This window comes from Heterodontus francisci, chromosome 13 (assembly GCF_036365525.1).
Source record: "Heterodontus francisci isolate sHetFra1 chromosome 13, sHetFra1.hap1, whole genome shotgun sequence".
In the NCBI taxonomy this organism is placed as follows: Eukaryota; Metazoa; Chordata; class Chondrichthyes; order Heterodontiformes; family Heterodontidae; genus Heterodontus; species Heterodontus francisci.
This window is the reverse complement of record NC_090383.1, coordinates 88,306,860-88,320,972: the sequence shown is the minus strand read 5'-3', so window position 1 is coordinate 88,320,972 and position 14,113 is coordinate 88,306,860.

Genomic DNA, 14,113 nt, shown 5'->3' with positions numbered 1-14,113 from the left:
GGCATCATATTAATTGCTTTCACATCTGGGATCATATTAATTGGAAACTTGATTGTTGGGATCCAAATTTAATGCCAATTACGAAGAAATAAAAGGAACCAGGTTTCTTGTATAATAAGGGACAGTCTATATCATCAGAATGGCATTAGCAGTTGCAGCAGAATTTCTGGGAAAGGAGAATATTTCCCTCAGTGACTTGAGAACTTTAACTAAGTATCTTCTCTTCTTTGGCTTCCTTGTCTCGAGAGACAATGGGTAAGCACCTGGAGGTGGTCAGTGGTTTGTGAAGCAGCACCTAGAGTGGCGATAAAGGCCAATTCTAGAGTGACAGACTTTTCCACAGGTGCTGCAGATAAAATTGGTTGTCAGGGCTGTTACACAGTTGGCTCTCCCCTTACGCTTCTGTCTTTTTTTCCTGCCAACTGCTAAGTCTCTTCAACTCACCACACTTTAGCCCCGCCTTTATGGCTCCCCGCCAGCTCTGGCGATCACTGGCAACTGACTCCCACGAATTGTGATCAGTGTCACAGGACTTCATTTCGTGTTTGCAGACATCTTTAAAGCGGAGACATGGACGGCCGGTGGGTCTGATACCAGTGACGAACTCGTTGTACAATGTGTCCTTGGGGATCCTGCCATCTTCCATGCGGCTCACATGGCCAAGCCATCTCAAGCGCCGCTGGCTCAGTAGTGTGTATATGCTGGGGATGTTGGCTGCCTCGAGGACTTCTGTGTTGGAGATATGGTCCTGCCACCTGATGCCAAGGATTCTCCGGAGGCAGCGAAGATGGAATGAATTGAGACGTCGCTCTTGGCTGACATACGTTGTCCAGGCCTCGCTGCCGTAGAGCAAGGTACTGAGGACACAGGCTTGATACACTCGGACTTTTGTGTTCCATGTCAGTGTGCCATTTTCCCACACTCTCTTGGCCAGTCTGGACATAGCAGTGGAAGCCTTTCCCATGCGCTTGTTGATTTCTGCATCGAGAGACAGGTTACTGGTGATAGTTGAGCCTGGGTGGGTGAACTCTTGAACCACTTCCAGAGCATGGTCGCCGATATTGATGAATGGAGCATTTCTGACGTCCTGTCCCATGATGTTCGTTTTCTTGAGGCTGATGGTTCGGCCAAATTCGTTGCAGGCAGCCGCAATCCTGTCGATGAGTCTCTGCAGACACTCTTCAGTGTGAGATGTTAATGCAGCATTGTCAGCAATGAGGAGTTCCCTGATGAGGACTTTCCGTACTTTGGTCTTCGCTCTTAGACGGGCAAGGTTGAACAACCTGCCCCCTGATCTTGTGTGGAGGACAATTCCTTCTTCTGAAGATTGAATGCATGTGAGAGCAGCAAGAAGAAGAAGATCCCAAACAGTGTAGGTGTGAGAACACAGCCCTGTTTCACACCACTCAGGATAGGAAAGGGGTCTGATGAGATGTCGCTATGATGAATTGTGCCTTTCATATTGTCATGGAATGAGGTGATGATACTTAGTAGCTTTGGTGGACATCCGATCTTTTCTAGTAGTCTAAAGAGACCACATCTGCTGACGAGGTCAAATCCTTTGGTGAGGTCAATGAAAGCAACGTAGAGGGGCATCACAGCTCCAGTGACCTGGGTTCGGTTCTGGGTACTACCTGTGCGGAGTTTGCAAGTTCTCCCTGTGACTGTGTGGGTTTCTGCCGGGTGCTCTGGTTTCCTCCCACAGCCAAAGATTTGCAGGTTGATAGGTAAATTGGCCATTGTAAATTGCCCCTAGTGTAGGTAGGTGGTAGAAGAATGGTGGGGATGTGGTAGGGAATATAGGATTAATGTAGGATTAGTATAAATGGGTGATTGTTGGTTGGCGCAGACTTGGTGGACCAAAGGGCATGTTTCAGTGCTGACTCTATGATTAGTTAGGACATGACATTCCTTTTGCAGGACATAGGGGAATTCGGAAGACCAAATCACGTATAAGCCAACATTATTACTGGCCAGGTCTTACAAAGGATGTGAGACAATTTTGTAGGACATGCCATACATGCCAAATGGTGGGAAAACTGCAACCTACCATAAAACTGGCACCAATAGTTTCCATACCAGTGATTGAGGAACCATTTAGGAGGGTATTGATAGACTGTGTAGTACCCTTGCCAAAAACAAAAGCGGGACATCATGGATATGGCTACTCAATTTCCAGAGGCCATTCTTTTGAGGACAATTACTGCTAAAATGGTAGTAGAAAAGTTAACCCAATTCTTTACGAGATATGGGTTACCACTTAAAGTTCAATCGGATCAAGCTTCTAATTTCATGTCTAGATATTTCAAGAAGTCATGCACAATTTGGGTGTTAGACAGTTGAAATCTTCAGCATATCACCCACAGTCACAGGGAGCTTTAGAGAGATACCACCAAACTCTCAAAACAATGATTAGAACATTCTGTCATGAATATCCGCATGACTGGGATAAAGGACTAGACTTTCTTTTATTCGCCACCAGAGACTCACTGAATGAGTCTACAGGCTTCAGTCCTTTTGAATTGGTTTATGGACATGAAGTAAGAGGTCCTCTAAAACTCATAAAAGATAGATTCTTGGAACAAAAGAATGAATCTTCGATATTCGGTATTCTGGGAAAGGCTGACGAAAGCTTGTGGTGTGGCTCAGGAACACCTTAATGCATCCCAAGCCAATATGAAAAAAAAGGGCAGACAAGAATGCAAAAGCCAGCAATTTTCAACCAGGGGATGAAGCATTGGTGTTGTTATCGTTACAGGGAGAACCATTAAAAGCACGGTTCAGTGGCCCATATAGAGTGATCAAAAGAGTAGGTAAGGTGGGTTACTTGATTGACACCACTGATCACCGGAAGAAGAATCGGTTGTGTCACATCAATATGTTAAAGCAATATTATCACAAGGAGGAGGATAAGCCAGTACACGTATGTCAGGTAATCGGGACTATTGAGAAGGAAAAGGATAGTGAGGATGAGGCAGAATGAGGCCTAGACAATTCTCAGATTGAACCTCCAACTATCAGATTAGCGAATACAGAATGACTAGGAAAATTGGACAACCTTCTTTTGCACTTAGAGGCAAAACAACGTGAAGACAATTTTTTGTTGTCTAAAGATACCTGGTTTGGTCTGTTTTATTCTGTGAGTTACTGGAGTGTTTAATTTGGGATATTTTCCAGTTGGGTGGAAAACTTGAATACTATGCTGCGACCTGTGGAGTGATGGGACTGAATTGACAGTGCTTTGCTCCCACCTCAGTTGTAACAATATAAAAGTAAGGAAATATTGAAATTACGGTGGTAGAGTGGCAGATGCCTCGAGGAAATTCACCCCATTAGAGCACTGTCTTCAGTTTTATGTGCCCCACCCTAAAAAGGCTATTTTGACCTTTGAGAAAGTCCAGTAACAATATATGAAGTTGACATTTGGCTTGATGAAAGATAGCTGTGATGAGAAGAAATTGGGTCACACACCCTGGAGATAAAAAAGTTAATAGGTGAAATGATTGGGATGCTTAAAATAATGAAAGAAATTGAAAGGGTAGATAATAGGAAGATCTAGAACAAAGGGATGTATAATAATAAAATCAGAATTAAGCTAGTGAATCCAGGAAAATCCAGTGCATTGTTCAAAAAGGCCATGGATGTAAATTCAATTGAGTGGCTTGGAAGGGAAATAAATGCTTGGAAAACAAGGTGTTAAGAGATTAAAGGGATACTTCCATGATCCAGTGCTTTCAGCAGACATTTACAGAATGTGATTACAGGAAAGTGGGGGTATGTTCTCTGTCATTTTTCATCCATTAAAATGAATAGATAGAAAATCACAGTTTGCATGCCTGCAATTTTCCAAAATGTTCTCCTCTTGAGCACTACTTCCTATTGGGAGCACCGAATCATTGAATCACCCCTATGAAGAAAGTGTAGGGAATTGAGCATAAGATGATTGAGCTGCCGGAGCGAGCAAGCTAGATGGACCAACCTGTGTACTATAGTCATTTTCAGATTCTTACTCATGTGTTTATATTTAGCAAACATTGGATTAAATGATCAAATTGGGTAAATTTGCTTCAATAACACAAATCAATTCTTTATTCTGTTTTCCTGTTGTTGGCAACAGAGTTTCACTGTTGTTCTCCTGTAGGAGTTCTTCTTTTCTAAACTAATTGTCAGTTCTGTTAGTTGCTGCAGCTTTTATTATTTTTCTTAGCCTCACCTCTAACTTGAATAAGTCTGAAGCTTTTGCAAGTAGTGTAGCAGTAGACCACTTTCATCTGCTTTTCCTGTTGAAGTCACATTTCTGTTAACTTCCTAGTTGCCTTTGGCTTCTCGTTGTATGCATGCTGTGATAGGGTCTTTTTAGCTACTGACAGTTAACCGCTGTGTTTTTTTTTACCTTCCCAACAAAAATAACTGAAGAATATACAGTAGCAAAATACTGCTGATGCTGAAAATCTGAAATTAAAACAGAAAATGCTGGAAATATTCAGAAGGTCTGGCAGCATCTGTAGAGAGAGAAACAGCGGGCAGAACTTAATTCCTCCACAGGAGCGGACTGAGAGCCGGGGGCGGTGGGTGGGAGGCAGTAGAATCGGGAGGGTAGGCGGGGGTTGGAGTGCCCATTGCCTTCCCGACTCCCCCCGATTAATTCAGGGGTGGGGCAGGTCAAGGACAGCCTTCCCTCCCAGAAGACAATTGAGGCCCTTGAGTGGCCTCATCCCTCTGCCACTAGCATTTAACCAATAAAACCAGGAGGCTTCCCTGTGGGCTGGTGGGATGGGGCCCTCCTGCTTGGCCACAGAGGCCCTCCTGATGGCGAAGGCCGCCCCTGCGCCAACGTCCCCCCCTGCCCGCAACAACACCGCACACCCACCCCTCCCCCACCTGTCGCCGAGGCCTGCCTGTCTTACCTCCCTTCCAAGGCTGGTCCCGGGCCTACTGCAGTACCAGTGGTGGCCACCATTCCCGGTAGTGCTGCTGGGTCTGCTGAGCTGCCAGCCCTCTGATTAGCCGGCAGGTCTTGGAGAATCCTAGTCCTTAAAGGCAAGGAAGCTCTTGTGCTAGGTAGTTAACTGCCTGAGTGTCATAAACAGCGGCTGGGGATCTCCCAAAAAGTCTGGCCCAATGTTGGGATCCCTACCTGCTTTATAAAATCCAGCTCAGAGTTAATGTTTTAGGTCAATGGACAAAACAAAATGATCAGACAGTTGATGACATTGATCAAACATTTAATTTTAGTGATTTCCTTTCTCTCCAGCATTTGTATCATGCCAGCAAGGTCAATCCATAGCCTTTTCTCGCTCTCACACCTTTTGTAGAGTGTACATGAATGAATGATTATCTACATAACGTTGAATGGGTATATATATCTTCAGTATGGCCTTTGTATAGAATCTCAGTGAAAATATTTGACAAATAGAATCCCATATCCACTGTCTCCACAACAGCTACCAAAACTTCACAGTCATGAGGACTTCTGCCTCTAGTTTTGTTCCGAAACTGTTCTATAGCCTTCATTTCATTGTATAATTTATTCAAGCTCTACTTGCACTTTGATGTCTCTCGGGACTATGACTGTGAGATCTCCCACTCGCACTATTGGAGGCTTTTCTCTGGTACGTGATCATTTTCTGATGCAAGAGTTACTTCCGGACCCACTATTAGAACTTGCATTTGTGCTTTCTTACTCTCCACTCTTTCCATCGCATTCTGCCAGTCCATGAACCTCGCTTCTTGGCCATCATCCTGAACGTTCAATCAATATTTAAACTTGCCAATAGCTCTACCTGCACATCTCACAATTGTCGCATCCCTCCATTCATTAGACCCCACTGAAATATACGTCACCCGAGTCCGCACTCTGGGCAATTGACCTTTGGATGTAATAGCTCTGACCTGTGCATTATGATCACTTTCATTACCACTATCCACCCCTTGATCTACCATACTCTGTTCCTTAGGACCTTCATCACAAGACACATGAGCATCTGACGTACAAGAATAAATTAGTGAAAAGTGTGAAATCTATAAAACGTATTGAAAGGCGCTGCCATGTCCTATTGTAAGCTTTCCATTGGCATATGACTTTAATGTGGTAGTTGCCATGGATCTAAAGGTGTGGGACAAATATTTTCACTCGACATTTTATAGACCTGGAAACCCGCTTTTGACTTTCTACGATAATACATAGTAAGGACAAAAGGATGATTATAGAAAGGGTTAAGGACCAGACTTGGGGCAGCAGCTAAGTTTGAATGATAATGGAGGGGAATTTGCCAATGATGCATTCAGAGACATGTGTGAAAACATGAACATTATAGTCATGAATACGGCAGATAAAAGTCCTTTCTTGCCTCGTTTACTTCTATCAGCTGCTCACGTTCTGAAATTTTTGTAATTGATCCTGATTAATCATGAAGAATGAACCTTAACAGTTTGATTGCCTTGGTTGATAAGTACTGTCTTATCATCATGATCTATTACCTTACCAGGGCCTTTTCATTCCCTATGACCTCTCTTTTATAATACAGCAAATCTCCTGAATTAAATTTGGTCGCAGATGGTCTTATATGATGCCTCAGAGCTCTCCAAATTTTCTCCAAGACCTCAGCCTTGTTGAAAGCCCTGCTCCCTGCATGTAGAGCATTCAAATGTGCAGAAAAAATGGAACTAATTGGAGTACCTTCTAGAGCAGGAGGACTGTCGCACAGCACAGAAGACAATTTGGGATTTCGCCCATAGACCAATTGATAGGGAATTAGTCCCGCAATCAGGTGAGGCAAATTATTTACATGAACTTCCCATGCTAGAGAAGTTGTCAATTTGCAGTCTGGTTGATCAGCTCAGATTTATGCAGCATTTCATTGATCAGGGGGCAGAAGGGGCATAGATTTAAAGTGATTGGTAGATAAATTAGAGGGGAGATGAGGAAAACTTTTTTCACCCGGGGGTGGTGGAAGTCTGAAAGGGTAATAAAGACAGAAACCCTCAACTCATTTAAAAGGTGTCTGGATATGCATCTCAAGTGCTGTACAGACCAAGGGCTACAGACCAAATGCTGGAAGGTGGGATTAGACACGATGGGCCAAATGGCCTCTTTCTGTGCTGTAAACTTTCTATGATTCTATAATCATCACGTGATTCCTTTCAGGGTCCATTGCTGAAAGGGCTTTCAGCTGTGGTATTCATGACTATAATGTTCATGTTTTCATACACGTCTCTGAATGCATCATTGGCAAATTCCCCTCCATTATTAGTCAAACTTATCTGCTGCCTCAAGTCTGTTCCCTAACCCTTTCTATAATCACCCTTTTGTCCTTCCTATGTATTATCGTAGAAAGACTAAAGCGGGTTTCCAGGTCTATAAAATGGAGAATGAAAATATTTCTGTCTTTGTCCCATACCTTTAGAGCCACAGCAACTACCACGTTAAAGTCATGTGCCAATGGAAAGCCCTTCGATATGTTTTACAGATTTCACACTTTTCGCTAATTTCTTCTATTAGCCTAGTATATTCTTCAGAAACCACACCTGCATCCTTTAGCAGTTTTTTAAAATTTTGACAAGTAGGATGAGCAAATAGTCAATGTAACTTTAAGACAATTTTCTTTTTTTCTCTTTGATTCGTATCATTTGATGTCATTAATACTTGTCTAACACTCTGATGAGAAACATCAGCTTTTCTTAAGTGGGTACAATAAGTGGGTAAACTGTAGATCCACTGACTTTCCAAAAATAATTGCCTTATCATGCTCCATGTCAAGTTTCATTTGTTTCTTTTTCATAGAAGGGTTACTCAACAGAAAAAGTTTCTCACTAGAAACTACATCAGCACTGATAAAGTGGCTTACTCTAGCTATTTTACATGGAATTATGAATAAGAACATAAGAACAAGGAGCAGGAGTAGGCTATTCAGCCCTTCGAGTCTACTCAGCCATTCAATGAGATCATGGTTGATCTTCTACTTCAACACCATTTTCCTGTGCTATCCTCGTATCCCTTGATGTTTTTAATATGTAGAAATCTATCTATCTCAGTCTTGAACAGACTCAATGACTGAACCTCCACAGCCCTATAGGACAGAGAGTTCCAAAGATTCGCCACCCTCTGACTGAAGAAATTCCTCCTCATCTCAGTCCTAAATGGCCTGCCCCTTATTCTGAGACTGTGTCTCCTGGTTCTAGACTCTCCAGCTAGGGGTAACATCCTTCCTGCACCAGCCCTGTTGAGCCCTGTAAGAATTTTGAATGTTTGAATGAGATCACCTCTCATTCTTCTAAACTCCAGAGAATAAAGGCCCAGTCTATTTAATCTTTCCTCATAGGATAATCCCTCCATCCCAGGAATTAGTTTGGTGAACCTTCATTGCACTCCCTCTATGGCAAGTATATCTTTCCTTAGGTAAGGAGACCAAAACTGTACACAATACTCCAGATGCGGTCTCAACAAGACTCTATATAAATGCAGCAAGACATCTTTACTCCTATACACAAATCCTGTTGTAATGAAGGCCAACATACTGTTATGACCAGGTGAGAAATGTGTCTAGGGGACTTTTGCTGTCTTTACCTGTCTTATTGTAACAGGGTTTACTTTTAAACACACTGTGTTTTGAGCTTCTCCTTTGTGAATCCTTGTTCACAACTTTCCAATTATAAGGCAAAGAAATGAGCGCAAACAGGCTTTCTGTGGTTTAAAGAAGAAAGATGAAATTTATTAAACCTTAATCTTAAACTCTAATGAGATTAAGGCCTACGGATATACTATGCGCCCACACTAGCGTGCACACGTGATACACACATGCAAATAGGGACAGACAAGAGCAGAACAGTTTGAGGCAATATCTTGTTACTGTTTCTAGAACTCGCTGTAGTCTTTGATTGAAGGTCTGGTCTTGCGTTTTGTTGGGGCCCAGTATTTGTCTTAAACCTTGTTCCCGTAGGAGACTGTTCTCTCTTTGAGTTTACATGTCTTCACACGATTCAGTCCCATGGGAAAAGAGATGGAGACAGGCAGACAAAGAACAAAGAAGAACAAAGAACAGTACAGCACAGGAACAGGCCATTCGGCCGTCCGAGCCTGCGCCGATCTTGATGCCTGTCTAAACTAAAACCTTCTGCACTTCCGGGGACCGTATCCCTCTATTCCCATCCTATTCATGTATTTGTCAATATGCCTCTTAAATGTCGCTATCGTACCTGCTTCCACCACCTCCCCCGGCAGCAAGTTCCAGGCATTCACCACCCTCTGTGTAAAAAAAATGCCTCGCACATCCCCTCTAAACTTTGCGCCTTGCGCCTTAAACCTATGTATCCTAGTAACTGACTCTTCCACCCTGGGAAAAAGCTTCTGACTATCCACTCTGTCCATGCCACTCATAACTTTGTAAACCTCTATCATGTCGCCCCTCCACCTCCGTCGTTCCAGTGAAAACAATCCGAGTTTATCCAACCTCTCCTCATAGCTAATACCCTCCAGACCAGGCAACATCTGGTAAACCTCTTCTGTACCCTCTCCAGAGCCTCCACGTCCTTCTGGTAGTGTGGCGACCAGAATTGTACGCAATATTCCAAGCCTAACTAAGGTTCTGTACAGCTGCAGCATGACTTGCCAATTTTTATACTATATGCCCCGACTGATGAAGGCAAGCAAGCCGTATGCCTTCTTGACTACCTTATTCACCTGCGTTGCCACTTTCAGTAATCCTTTGACCTGTACGCCCAGATCTCTCTGCTTGTCAATACTCCTAAGGATTCTGCCATTTACTGTATACTTCCCACCTGTATTAGACCTTCCAAAATGCATTATCTCACATTTGTCCAGATTAAACTCTATCTGTCATTTCTCTGCCCAAGTCTCCAACCGATCTATATCCTGCTGTATCCTCTGACAATCCTCATCACTATCCACAACTCCACCAACCTTTGTGTCGTCCGCAAACTTACTAATCAGACCAGCTACATTTTCCTGCAAATCATTTATATATACTACAAACAGCAAAGGTCCCAGCACTGATCCCTGCGGACAACCACTAGTCACAGACCACCATTCAGAAAAGCACCCTTCCACTGCTACCCTCTGTCTTCTATGACCGAGCCAGTTCTGTATCCATCTTCCCAGCTCACCTCTGATCTCGTGTGACTTCACCTTTTGTACCAGTCTGTCATGAGGGACCTTGTCAAAGGCTTTACTAAAGTCCATCTAGACAACATCCACTGCCCTTCCTTCATCAATCATCTTCGTCACTTCCTCAAAAAACTCAATCAAGTTAGTGAGACACGACCTCCCCTTCACAAAACCATGCTGCCTCTCACTAATAAGTTCATTTGTTTCAAAATGGGAGTAAATCCTGTCCCGAAGAATCCTCCCCAATAATTTCCCTGCCACTGACGTAAGGCTCACCGGCTTGTAATTTCCTGGATTATCCTTGCTACCCTTCTTAAACAAAGGAACAACATTAGCTATTCTCCAGTCCTCTGGGACCTCACCTGTAGCCAATGAGGATACAAAGATTTCTGTCAAGGCCCCAGCAATTTCCTCCCTTGCCTCCCTCAGTATTCTGGGGTCCATCCCATCAGGCCCTGGGGACTTATCTATCAGACAGGAGAGGAGATGTTCTCAGTCCATGACCACATGGCGTTCTGAGTTCAAAATCTCACAGCAGCCTCACAGCTCCAGTGACCCAGGTTCGATTCTGGGTACTACCTGTGTGGAGTTTGCAAGTTCTCCCTGTGACCACGTGAGTTTCCGCCAGGTGCTCCGGTTTCCTCCCACAGCCAAAGACTTGCAGGTTGATAGGTAAATTGGCCATTGTAAATTGCCCCTAGTGTAGGTAGGTGGTGGGAGAATTGTGGGGATGTGGTAGGGAATATGGGATTAATGTAGGATTAGTATAAATGGGTGATTGTTGGTCAGCACAGACTTGGTGGGCTGAAGGGCCTGTTTCAGTGCTGTATCTCTAAATAAACAAATAAAAATAAAAATCTCTTTTTCCAGTTTAAAACTCCCCTAGTTGGCCAGCAGGTGGTCATGTGACCGACTGGTTTGACCAGGTCTCTTTCTGTGTATTGGGGGCAGGGACTGGCTCCCTTTGTTTCCACACTGTCTGGTACTATGCAAATGTCTTTCCAGTCAGGAACTTGCAATTTTTAAGTTTTAATGTTCATGTAGCAAAATAATCTGTGCCTCAGTCTTGGGAGGTAGGGGGTTTGCCTGACACCTCCACACCCAGGGAAATGAAATGTGATTTGAAGAAAAATGGCACATTTCATTACAGAGTTTGAGTGAAATATAATATACACGAAGAAAAACCATGCATTTCTCTCATTCATTTCCATTCATTCACCAATCTTAAGCTTATTAAAAATGGTCTGTTCTGGGTGCCAGGGCTGCTTGTAATTTCCCTTTTTTTTCCTCAGGAGAATTAGTTGGTGGGGGTGGGGGAGAGAGTGGTGGGGGGTCTATCCTGAACTCCCTGATTCATGCAAAGACTTTTGGCTTCAAGGGATGGGTGGTTCACTTTTCCTCTGACTATGGGGGAGGAGACTTTGTTACTCTCCCCTTTGTTCTCTGGGACATTCCTACCTGCAGGTATTTGTGCAGATTTAACTGCATTCCCCTGTGACACTTTGACTAGGTGAGTCATCAGCCTCATGATTTCTCTGCTCCCTAGAGGTCTCTCTTTGTCTCAGCCAGTTCCTGTAAATGCTGTTAGCAACTATGGTGGGGAACTTCTTGAGTCTGCATTCATATAGGAGGATGTGGGGGTCTAAATTTTCACATTTTTTGAGGTTGATTGGCCAGATATTAGGGGTTTTCATCCGGGATTCTTCCCGGAGTACCTTTAACTTGCCTTCTGGGTCACTTTTTCCCCTTCTCTTTCGAAACTTTTGCCAGCTGTGTGCCTGCCTGACCCCTTTTGTTTGCGGTGGGGATCCCTTACAGTTCACCAGCCCTCTGCTGGAGGATCCTCCTAACACCGGTACAGGACTTAGGTGTGAAGGTTTCATTGTAGGTTGGGATTTCCCCTCAACCTGGTGCATGTGGCAACTCCTGCAGTACTCTACCACATCTTTGTGGAGTTTTGGCCAGTCAAACTGCTGTCTTATGCGGGCTTTGGTCTTTCGTATGCCAGCATGTACAGCCACTGTAGTCTCGTGGGCCCTTCTTAGTATTTCTCCCCGGTACCTCTGCAGCACCACTAACTGGTGAACCACTGTCCACTTCTTGCCCTCAGGTCTGTGAAGAGAACTCCATTTCCTCATCAGTACCTCATTCTTTGAATAGTAGCAGTCGGGGACTTCCTCTGCTTCACTTTCAGACTGGGCAGCCTGTGCTAACTCTTGCAATGCTGGGTCGGCTCGCTGAGCCTCAGCTAGGGAAAATGTATTTAATTAATTCCCTGGTCTCCTAACTTTCCAAAGAAAGTCTCAGACAGGCAGACCTCATGGTCATTTGCCTGCAGTGCCAATGCAGCCTCCTCTGGGAGAGCTGGTTTGATCATGGCTTGATTCACTACACATTCAGGGACACTGCAGGGGACTGTCTCCTGCCACTGCCCTGTCTCTCTGACTCCTGTGGTCTTTCTTTCACTATTGGGGGGCTACCACCTTCACCCCTGCCAGCTCATTACCTCGGAGCAGGTCAACCACATCCACAGGCAAACTAGGGCCAATCCCTACAGTCACCGGTCCTGAAACTAGGTTGCACTCCAGTTGCACCCGGTGTACAGGTACAGGCATACACTGCCCTCCAATATCATTCACCACCATTCTGGTGTTCACTGCACTCTCTGGGGGAAAAGTTAGGCCTTTCGCCAGTAAAAAGGATCTTGTGGCCCCTGTGTCCCTGAGAATCACTATGGGCTTGCTTGCTCCACTCGAGGGATATGGGGTTACTTTCCCTTCAAATACAAAGCCCTGATAACCTTCAGGAATCCTATTAACTTTTCCTGCACTGGCCGTAGTAAGCTTCCTGGGTAGCACCCTTACTGCAGTCAAAGCCATAGCCCGTTCCATGTTTTCCATCACGCCCTCGTCTTCACTGAGTGGGTGTGCCCTGATTAACCCTTCCGGTTTCCCCTTTAGTAACCCCTCCTCCCCCCCAAATAAGACTAACCAAACCAAGTATCTTTAAATCAGCAAATTAACTCTTTAATTAGAAGAACTAAATTCTTAAACACTATGCAGATATAAACAACATTTAAAATAGAAAAAAATTAGAGTCCTTGCAACTTTACAGTCCAATGTTGCTTGAAGTCCTCACAGAATGTTGCTTGAATGCCTCACAGTCGTCCGATGCGGGAGAAAGGTTCTTCCACAGTAGAACAGTCCATAGTCTAGCTTCAGCAGTAGGTGATGCTTTCCTTCTCCAGCAAATTTCAACAATTAATGACTTGCAAACACTTTCAATAGAATCAATCTGACTTTAGAGTTTTTGATAGATAAAAGATTGCCACAGTCTAACTTCCCTTTCTTCAATTTAAATTACCAGAGATCCCTGTTTTGGCTTGACTTTCTTTTTAGAATTTTGAGAGATAATAATTAAACAGTCTAAAAATCCAATTCCTTCAGTTTAAATGGTTGAGAGCTCTTTTTCCAGATGCTGTCATCACAGCTGTGTCCTCTGTTTCTCTGTTCTTTTAGAACAAACTGTCTTCAACTAAAAGCCGGTTCAAAACTGAATTGTAACAAATGTATTGCATGAGACTCACTCCCAGTGGCTGTATCTATGGTTAACGAGAATGCACCCTTTGAATCGCAGTCTCCAAATGGCTGTTTCTAAGGCAATGAAAATGCACCTTCCTATAACTCCTGAGGCTTGCTGGTTCTTCAAGCAATACTGATCCTTTGCAAGCCTTAAAGGCAAACCGCATATTCCCGAAAAAAAAACTACCGGTCCATGACATTACAATGGAAGCACACAGGTCTCCGGGTCTCACTCTTGCTCACAGCACCTTCCTTTTTGGCTGGAGAACTGCCCCCGTGTCTGCTGCTTTCCTTTCTCTTCCAGGACTGCCTGGGCGGATATCACCTTCCCACCCTTTGTCCTTTTCAGATTTGTGGGGGTGATCAGGAAAGGTTCTCCCCGAGAAACCAACTTATAAATTAAAGCAAA